The 10264-nt window shown below is 44.0% G+C and overlaps 1 protein-coding gene across 1 annotated transcript in view; it reads left to right on the top strand.

Annotated features, from left to right (window-relative positions):
• The first annotated feature begins 677 nt into the window (after positions 1 to 677).
• Positions 678 to 10264, top strand: part of FSIP1 (fibrous sheath interacting protein 1) — a 214249-nt gene continuing 204662 nt past the window's right edge. Inside the window, exon 1 of the mRNA XM_075531244.1 lies at positions 678 to 1049. The gene's annotated coding sequence lies outside the window, so the exon portion shown is untranslated. The remainder of the gene's footprint in view (positions 1050 to 10264) is intronic.

Raw genomic sequence — 10264 nt, 5'->3', positions numbered from 1 at the left:
CCCAAAACAAATTTGTCTTGGAGGAGTAGACAAGCATGCTCTTTATTAGAGAGGTGTCTGACACTTTAACATACTTTGGACATGTTATCAGGAGAGGCCAGTCCCGGAGAAGAACATCTGATTGATGAACCGGTCAGCAAAAAAGAAAGACCCTTCCCCCACGACATGCGCACGACATGGGTTTAGTAGAAGCACACCTGAGGTGTGGGGGTTGGCGGGGGGTGGGGGTGGGGGGTGGGGGGGTGTGCAGGCACTTATCCCTTCTGTTCCATATATCCAGGGTTCCTATGGGTTGGAGCCAACCTGAAGGCGCTTAACAACGTGGTTGTGAAAGTGCATTGTCAATTGCGACTTGCTGTGCAGTATATGAAAGGAGGGGTAACTTGATAGTACTGGGGTTGAAAAAAAATAGTTTGAGGACTTAGGGAAATGGTTTTCATGCACTGCGAACAACGAATAAAAGACCCAAACAGCAATGTTACCCTTTCTGGACTGTTGCCCAACCTGCGGTAAAACGTGGTTTTAGAAATTTATATCACATCTAATCTTTACCAAGGACTTCACATACATGGTCTTTAGGTTGCAACCTTGTGGATGCCGAATCTACAGCTCAGAGAGGCTAGATGACCAGGTTGGCTTCATCATAATGGGGACAGAGACATACAAGCAGGTTTTTCCCTGCCACGTTCGTCCGAAACAGGAACACCATTGCCCACCCACGTTCATCCGCGCAACAGCACATGGTTTCCGCAGGCAACTACACACGGTTGCCTCAGCTCCATTTCTCGCCCTCCCGGGCCCCTAGTTCTCATTTCGGGATGGTACAGCCCTTTTCTCCTATCGCGAGACTTGAAGAGTCGTTCCTCTGGTTACCAAGGGAACCGCTTCTGGAAACGGAAGTGTTTTACGGGCAGCTCCGCCACTTCACAGAGGCTGCGGTGGCGGGAAGAATTCTCCTCGCGGAGGCGAAGCTAGCGGCGCTGCGAGTCTCAGTGGTGCATTCCTGCCCCAGGCGGCTGGCTAACTGCTCCGGGAGTCCCTTCGGGAAGGTGAAGGACCACACAGCTCAGGGGCGGGGCTCAATCTTCGCGCGCGGCGCCAATGAGTGGGCGGGGCGGAGTCTTGTCGGAGGGCGGGGCGCGGAGACGGTCTGCAGTGGGAGTGTGGAGGGCCAATGAGAGCACGGGGCGGGCTGTGCTGGGCGGAGTCTTGTCGGAGGGCGGGGCGCGGAGACGGGCTGCAGTGGGAGCGTGGAGGGCCAATGAGCACGGGGCGGGCTGTGCTGGGCGGAGTCTTGTCGGAGGGCGGGGCGCGGAGACGGGCTGCAGTGGGAGCGTGAAGGGCCAATGAGCGCACGAGGCGGGCTGTGCTGGGCGGTCTCGGAGTTGGGGGGCGGGGCCTGCGCGGCTCCTCCCACCCTGCAGGGCGGCCGCGGGTCGTCGTAGCCCAGGGACCTTTCCCCCTGCCGAGAGTCAGTGTTTCTCTGAGGATTACTGGGGACCCGTGGCGGACGTTCCTAACCTTGAGACCTAGTACCAGGGCACTCGCCTTCCTGGAATTTATGTAAAAAGTAGTCACCACAGGAAAAAAAAGGGAGTGGGCAGTTGGGTGGGTGAGGGCTGTGGCGAGTTGATCAGTGACTGATTAGGGACGCAACCTTTCTTGTTCTTAAAGAAATAGCAATCCAGGCCCCAGATTTGCCGGATTAGCAAAAATGAAAATCCGCCGATTTCCACATTGACCTTGGATTAGAATCGTGTGTGATGACACAAGCACCTAGTAGGAGGTTTGCTACATCCTCTCTGGAGGGCTGTGTTGGCCACTAGCAGGAGCTCTGGTGACCGAGTGATTGGTTACACCTTAGGCTGCTAACCTCAAGGTCGGCAGTCGGAAACCAGCAGCCATTCAGCAGGCTAAAGAAAGTCTGAAGTTGTCAAGGAGTTTGTCTTGCTTGAATCCACTATCGATGCTCATGGAAGCAGCAGTTGAGATCAAAAGATGCATTCCACTGGGTAAATCTACGGCAGGAGACCTTAGTATTGAAAGCAAGGATGTTACTTTGAGGACTAAAGTGCACCTGCTCCAAGCCATGATATTTTCAATTGCCTCATACGCAGGTGAAGGTTGAACTTTGAAGAAGGCAGACTGAGGAAGAACTGCTGCACTTGAATTGTGGGGCAGGAGAAGAATAATTGAAGTACAATTTGTCTTAGGAGAAGGTCGGCCAGAGCAGTCCGTCCAGACAAGGATTGCGAGCCTTCCTATGTACTTGGGGCACGTTGTCAGAAGAGACCAGCCTCAGGAGAAGGCCTTCCTTGGTAAAGTGGAGGGGCAGCGAAGGAGAGGCAAGCTCTCAGTGGGAGGGATTGACAGCGTGGCTGCCACAATGAGCTCAAGCTTAAGAGCGATTGTGAGGATGATGCAGGACCCAGTGGTTTTCCCTTCTGTGGTTCTGTTGCTCACAGGATCATTAGGGGTCTGAACCGCCTCAACGGCCCCTAACAACCGTTCCCTCCTCCGGGTTTGGCTTTTATTATTTACAATTCTTGGGCCACAGAGGCTGGCATGCTACTTCAGTGTGGACTTAGCTGATACTTCACTTGTTTGGGGACAAGTGTTTAAGACCCTAGATGCTATTCTTTCTGATAGCTGGGCATCATCTGCTTTCTATAGCATCCATAGCTATAGCACCCATGTCTTCAGTGATCACTTCATGGGAGCAAGTATTGAGCAGGATGGCCTTGTGGTTTTGCCTATTAAAGAATGTCATCTAAGTAGAAACAAAGAGTATGTAGCTTTTTGTATCTTGCTTTTTAAAAATCATTTTATTAGGGCCTCATACAACTCTTTTTAGAATCCATAAAGACATCAGTTGTGTAAAGCACATCTGTACATTCATTACCCTCATCATTCTCAAAACATTTGCTCTCCACTTAAGCCCCTGGCATCAGGTCCTCATTTTTTCCCCTCCCTTCTCGCTTCCCCCACCCTCATAAACCCTTGATAATTTATAAATTATTATTTTGTCATATCTTGCACTGTCTGACGTTTCCCTTTACCGACTTTTCTGTTGCCTGTCCCCCAGGGAGGAAGTCACATGTAGATCCTTGTAATTGGTTTCCCCCTTCCAACCTACCCTCCCAGTATTGCCACTTGCACCACTGGTCCTGAAAGGATCATCCACCCTGGATTCCCTGTGTTTCCAATTCCAGTACCAGTGTACATCCTCTGGTCTAGCCAGACTTGCAAGGTAGAATTCGCATCATGATAGTGGTGGTGGTGGGGGAAGCATTTAGGAACTAGAGGAAAGTTGTATGTTTCATCGTTGCTACATCACACCCTGTCTGGCTCGTGTCCTCCCTGATACCCTTCTGTAAGGGGATGTCCAGTGGCCTACAAATGGGCTTTGGGTCTCTACTCCGCACTCCACCCCTCACTATAAGATTTTTTGTTCTGATGATGCCTGATACCTGATCCCTTTGACACCTCATGATCGCACAGGCTGATATGCTTCTTCCATGTGGGCTTTGTTGCTTCTGAGCTAGAAGGTCACTTGTTTACCTTCAAGCCTTTAAGACCCCAGACGCTATATCTTTTGATAGCCGGCCACCATATATCTTTTGATAGCTTTCTTCACCATATTTGCTTATGCACCCGTTTGTCTTCAGCGATCGTATCATGGAGGTGAGCACACAAGATATGATTTTTTGATCTTTAATGTCTTATAACTGATCCCTTCAGCACCTCGTGATCGCACAGGCTGCTATGCTTCTTCCATGTGGGCTTTGTTGCTTCTGAGCTAGATGGCCGCTTGTTTACCTTCAAGCCTTTAAGACCCCAGACATTATATCTTATGATAGCCGGGCACCACCAGCTTTCTTCACCAAATTTGCTATGCACACATTTGTCTTCAGTAATCGTGTTGGGAAGGTGAGCATCATAGAATGCCAATTTAATAGAAGAAAGTATTCTTGCATTGAGGGAGTACTTGAGTGGAGGCCCAATGTTCTTCTGCTACCTTAATACTAACCCTATAAATATATGCATATACATATATTTCCCCATCCTCATGTATAACTATATTTGCATATGTACATGATTTTATCTAGACCTTTATAAATGCCCTTTGCTTCCCAGCTCTTTCTTCTATTTCCTTTGACTTTCCTCCTGTCCCACTATCATGCTCAGTCCCCACCTGGGTTTCAGCAATTCCTCTTGGTTACATTACCTTTGATCATGCCCTACCAGGCTTCCCACACCCTTCTCACCATTGATTTGGATCACTTATTGTTCCTTTGTCCCTGGATTTGTTAACACCACTACCTTTTCCCCACCTCCCCCTCTCCCATGTCCCCCGGAACTGTTGGTCTCGTTTTTTCCTCCAGATTGTTCATCCAGCCTATCTTATTTAGACAGGCCTGCGGAGATAATAACATGCACAAAAACAAGACAGAGCAAAACCAAGCAACAATATACAACAAAACAACAACAACAAACCAATGATAAACAAAACACAACAAGAAAGGAAAGCTTGTAGTTAGTTCAAGGATTGTTTGTTGGCCTTTAGGAGTGTTTTCCAGTCCAGTTTGTTGGGGCCCCACACCCTGGCCCCAAAGTCCATCTTCAGCATTCCCTGGGGACCTCGCCAATCCGTTCCCTTGCTGTCCTGTTGTACCCTTTAGTTCTTTGCCCTGGTGTAATGGGATCAGATCGGGTGCAATTCCCACACTGTGTCTCTGGTGTTGTCCCCTGTAGGGTTATGCATCAGTGCTGGGCGTCATGTCTCATAGTGGGGCTGGCTATGTGGTCCTCTCTGTGGACTAGCTGCTCTAATTGGGGTCATCATCCTGAAGGCCTGGTGGGCCAGGATGTGCTCCACTCTCTCCTACTCCCCCTTCATCTGTTCCTGTGTGCTCCGATCAGGTATGTCCTTCTCCTGGAGCTGCAGATTCAGTGCTGTCCTTTGAAATAAATTCTTCCAGGGGGAGGGACAGGTATCCGTTTAGTAGTTGGAATTGGGGCTGGTCCCCCAGATCTCTCCACTGGTTCCCTACTCCTGCCTTTTAAAAATTTTTAATGTAGTACAATTCATTTTAGATTCAAGGATGTTATGTGTACTGATATAAGTAATATGTCTTCTTTTATTTCTGAGTAATAGTCGTTTGTGTGGATATAGCACAGCTTATCCATTGCTTCCCTCCCTCCCTGCCTTTCTGTCGCTCCTGACTCCTAAGAACCTTGTCGGACAGAGTGGAGCTGGCCCAGTGGGCTTTACAGAAGTGGACAGCTCATCTTCCACTACCTGTTCTCACTCCAGGGCCTTTGGATTCTCGCCAGTTTCTTGTGATTGCTAGCAGAACAGCTGTAAGCATCCATATGCAGGTTTTACTTCTTGATTAGATGCCTAGAAATGAGATCGCTGACTCATATTGTATGTGTGTGTTTGATTTTATAAGAAACTAACCAGCAGGCTTTCAAAATTGGCCTGCGACTGCACGGTCAGCAGTTAGAAACTACCAGCCAATTGGAGGGCGGAAGACAGGACTTTCTGCTTCTGTTTTTTTAAAAAAGAGATAATTTTATTGGGGGCTCTTACAACTCTTTTTGCAATCCATACATCAATTGTATCCGACATATTAGTACATACATTCCATTGTTCTTTTATAGACATTTGCTTTCCATTAAGCCCTTGGGATCAGCTCCTCCTTTTCCCCTTCCCCCCACAACCCTCGTCTCGTGGCCCCCTGATAGACTATAGATTGTTAATTATTTTCAAATCTCACAACAACATCTGTCTCTCTTCCCCTTTGGTTTCTGTTGTTCTTCCCTCTGGATGGGGGTATGTGGTTATGTGCCATTCATTGCTATTGGTGGTCCCCTTCCTTCCCCGCGCCTCCCCTCTTTCCCTTACCCTTTTGGTATCTCTATTCCCATTCCTGGGTTCCATGTGTTGTGAGTTTTATCTCTTGCCTATACCTGTGTACATGCTCCTGTCTAGTCCAGAGTGGGAAGCGGCACTGGGGTCATGATAGTGGGGGGTAAGAAGGCCTCAAGGGATCAGAGGTATATTGCGTGATCCATTAGTGCTCTACTGCATCCTGATTGACTCACCCCCTCCCTGCGACCCCTCTGTGGGGGGATGTTCCATTGTCCACAGATGGGCTTTGGGTCGCTGCTCCAACCCCCCTCCATTCTTACCAATGCATTTCTGTTTGTTTGTTTGTTTACTGTTTGTTGTGAATCTTCTGATTCCTGTTGCCTGGTTTTGATGACACCTCACGATGGCACCGGCTGGTGTGCTTCTTCCACATGGGCTTGTTGCTTCACTGTTGGATGGCTGCTTGTTCAACTTCAAGCCTTTAAGACCCCAAATCTTTTAATAGGCACCATCCTCTGTCTTCACCACATCTGCTTATGCACCCATTTTGTCTTCAGCGATTATGTGGAGGGTGGGGGGGAAGTGAGCATCACAGAATGGCAATTTGTTAGAGCGAAGTGTTTTTGTATTGAGGGAAGGTATGAGCCGAGGTCCAGGCCCGTCTGCAACCTCAGCGTATTGCCTTATAAATAACTATATATATATATATATGCCAATACCTCTATTTCTGTGGATTAATGTATTTACATAAGTAATGTATTTACATAAGTGCACACCTCTGTTAATACCCCTCTCTCTGCCTTTGTTTCCTAGAGCTTGCCTGTTTCCCTTTGCCTCCTCAGAAACCCACAGAGCAGTTCCACCCTGTCCGGGGGGTCACTGAGTCGATGGCAGTGTTTGGTTTGCTTTGGCGCTCTTTTGCATTCATAATAGGAGCATATGAGTTCACATTGCTCCCTCACCTTGTTAGTACTTTTTATCTATTTTAAAATGAAAACAATTACAATAGGGAACACCCTTATCTTCTTGTAGTTTATATGTGCATTTCCCTAGAGACTAAGGATGCTAAAAATCTTTTCCCTGACAAATTTGCCATGCACATATCTGCTTTGGTGACATGTCTGTTCATATCTTTTGCTTCTTTAATTTTGTTTTGAAACTTTGTATATCTCAGATTAATTCCTCTATCACACATGCGTTCTGAAAATATGTCTCCCAGTCTGTGGCTTTTGTTGTCATGTTTTGATCAAATAAATGTCTTTTGAAAAACATATCTTCTTTTGGTGGTTTGTGATTTATCAATTTGGTTATGAATCATTCTTTGACCTTGTGTTTAAGAAAGTCTTGCTTAATGTAAGATCACACATAGTTTCTAGAAATGACATGGTTTAAATTTTTACTTTTAGATCTGTGACCCATTTTGAGTAGGGTTTTATATGTGGGTAGCATTTTTTAGGAGCATACACCCCACATACAACCTACATGAGCATACGCTGTCATGTGAAAAGATGAAGTGGACCTATAAACGCAAATGGAGAAAAATCTCCAAAGTACATTGAGTGAAAAAGAAAGAAGTTGCAACGAATCATGCTGTTTGTGGGTATGTTTTCATGTTGCTGGGTATTAAGGATAGAAGATTTTCAAATGCCTGAAAAATTGAGATTTACACATATCTCTTCAACACTAGATTGGAGAGGAGGATTTTAACTTAATTTTTACCATACTATTTGGTTTTGTTTCTCTCAAAGGTAAGCATTTAAAAAAACTTACATAGTAAAAAAAATATATAATGTAAAAAGCAGAGCACAAATCAACCTTTGAGCCATATAAATCATGAAAATGTAATTTCACTTTTTAAAAAAGATTGACTTTATAATTACCAACAGAGGAGGATTCATTTTACTTTTTCATTTACTTTTGATTCTCCCATTCATCCCCAAATGTCAAATTATAGCAGCCATGTGTTCTCATTTTGGTTTTAAATCATCTATGGTGGTTACATTCCACACAAATTTTCATGAAAGAGTTTAATCTTGTTGAAAGGAATGCTATAAAAATGATATATGTTAGTTATTTATTATCATTTAGAACATGATCGTACTTTATTTAGTGGACTATTGTGAAGTCAATAATATCTCACTTTTGAACTATAGTACATAAGAAAATATTCCTCATGTAATGTTAAGTGGTAAAGACAATATGAGTCTAATTTTCTTGAAAGAAGACATAAAACAAATGGAAAAGAAACATACCAGCATTTTTTTGCTTAGGCTGGTGGAACATTGGGAATTTTAATTTATTTTTGAATACTTTTTTATTATACCTAGAGACTTTTATGAAGTAAATGCGATTTTTAAAATACAATGGAAAATGAGAAGATATAGATAATAAAAGCAGAGAAAAGAGTCAAGAATATTCTAGTACAGATCAAATCACAACCCATCTCTCTTACTGCCTTGATGTGTGGTAATGTTCAGCTCTCTTCTGTGTAATCCTTTAGATAGAGAAGTTGTACTTTTTAAAAAGCATGATTTTTGACATTTACCTCTCCCCATCTCTGTTATCTTTTTATTTTGTATGTTAATTTCTATTCATAGCCTAGGACAATTTTTAATTAGAATTTTTTTCTTATTGATTGGTATGAGCTCTTTAAATATGTAGATTTATTAAACTTTTATATAGCACCTATGCTGCATATATTTTTTTCATTTTCCAGTGACTTTTATTTTTATTTAGAATTCTATTTATGGTCAAGATGTATTGTTCTTGTTGTTTAGCTTTATACTCTTGGTATCATGCTTAGTAAAGCACTACCCACACTCTGATTCTTTTTCCCCCCATCATTTTATTAGGGGCTCATACAACTCATCACAATCCATACATACATCAGTCATGTAAAGCACATTTTTACATTTATTGCCCTCATCGTTTTCAAAACATTTGCTCTCGAAAAAAAAATTTCTCTCTACTTAAGCCCCTGGCATCAGGTCCTCCCCACACTCTGATTCTATAAATTTCTTTCTGTGATTCCTTTCAGTGCCTTGAAGATTTCAAATTTTGCATTTATTTAATATTTTAAAACTAAGCTTTTACTTTTATTAAAGTAATGTGATTGATGATGTCAAACTTTACTAAAATACGTGTAATAGGGGAAAAAAATTCATTCCCTAGTCCTATGTACTTTTTTTTGAACTTTTATTTGGTCAGAAAGTAATTTTGTCACTCCTCTTTGTTTTTTATAATTAAATTTTTTGTTGAACAAGTTGGCGATGTTAGATACCAGACCATCATCTCGCATTCAATAGTTCCAGCCACGCATCAAACCTCTTCTCCCTTACTCTATCCCCAGCCGTGCCATACTCTCCCGTCCCGGCTTGTTCTCTCTCCTGTGGTTCATTCTCTTTCCTTTACCCAAATCAACACCTGTCATCCTTCTAGTCTAGTGCTGTGTCTTCCCACCCTTCCTCCCCTCCCTTGGGGACCTTCAAAGTCTATTCTCTCTGGTATACAGGTTTTTGTTGTTGTTGGCTTTTAGCTTTATGGTTGTGGCCTCATGAAATAGTTAATCTTTTGTGATTGATTAACTTTGATCAGCATAATGTTCTCCAGGTCCATCTATGTCAACGGTGCTTCGTGGTTCCATCTTTGTCTCTTGGGGCTCCCTGGGGTTCATTGTGTATATGGACCCACGTTTCTTTATTCATTCTTTTACTGGTGGCTCTTAGGCTGTTTCTACTTCCTTGCTACTGTGAACAGTGTTGAAATGAACATTGAAGTGCTTTCATCTCTTTTGTTACTGATTTTATATACCCAGCAGTGATATTACTGGATCATATAGATTTTCTGTTCCCATTTATTTGGGGTAGCACCGTATTGCGTTCCACAATGGTTGTATACAGTTATCGGGAGAGACCAGTCCTTGGATAAGGACATCATGCCACGGTGTGTTAGTTTGGGTACTGTAGAGAAACAAATCCACAGAAACTCATGTATAAGAGAGAGTTTTATATAAAGGGTAAGTGCACATCAAGAAAATATCCCAACCCAGTGCTGCCCAATCCCACAAGTCCAACATTAACCCATTAACTCATATGCCCAACATCAATCCACAAAGTCCTCCTCCATCTCACAAAACAGACGCAATGATGCTGACTGCTTGGGAAATAACAAGTCAGTGAGTGTGTAAGCATTTCAGCACTGGCAGGGATCTCCACATGGCTGTTCCAGCACCCAGGGCTGCATTGGGGTAGGTCCATGCAGCTTCTCCTTGGGGATGTCTTGCACGAAGTGAGCCTTGCCAGCTGAAGCAGTGAACTGGCTAAGGCAGCACCCTGGTCCAACCATCTTAAAGCAAGAGACCCAAGAACTCGAAAGGTGAGGCTCACG

This window comes from Tenrec ecaudatus, chromosome 14 (genome assembly GCF_050624435.1).
Source record: "Tenrec ecaudatus isolate mTenEca1 chromosome 14, mTenEca1.hap1, whole genome shotgun sequence".
In the NCBI taxonomy this organism is placed as follows: domain Eukaryota; kingdom Metazoa; phylum Chordata; class Mammalia; order Afrosoricida; family Tenrecidae; genus Tenrec; species Tenrec ecaudatus.
The sequence above is the reverse complement of the archived record's forward strand: the minus strand, read 5'-3'. Positions and strand labels throughout refer to the sequence as shown.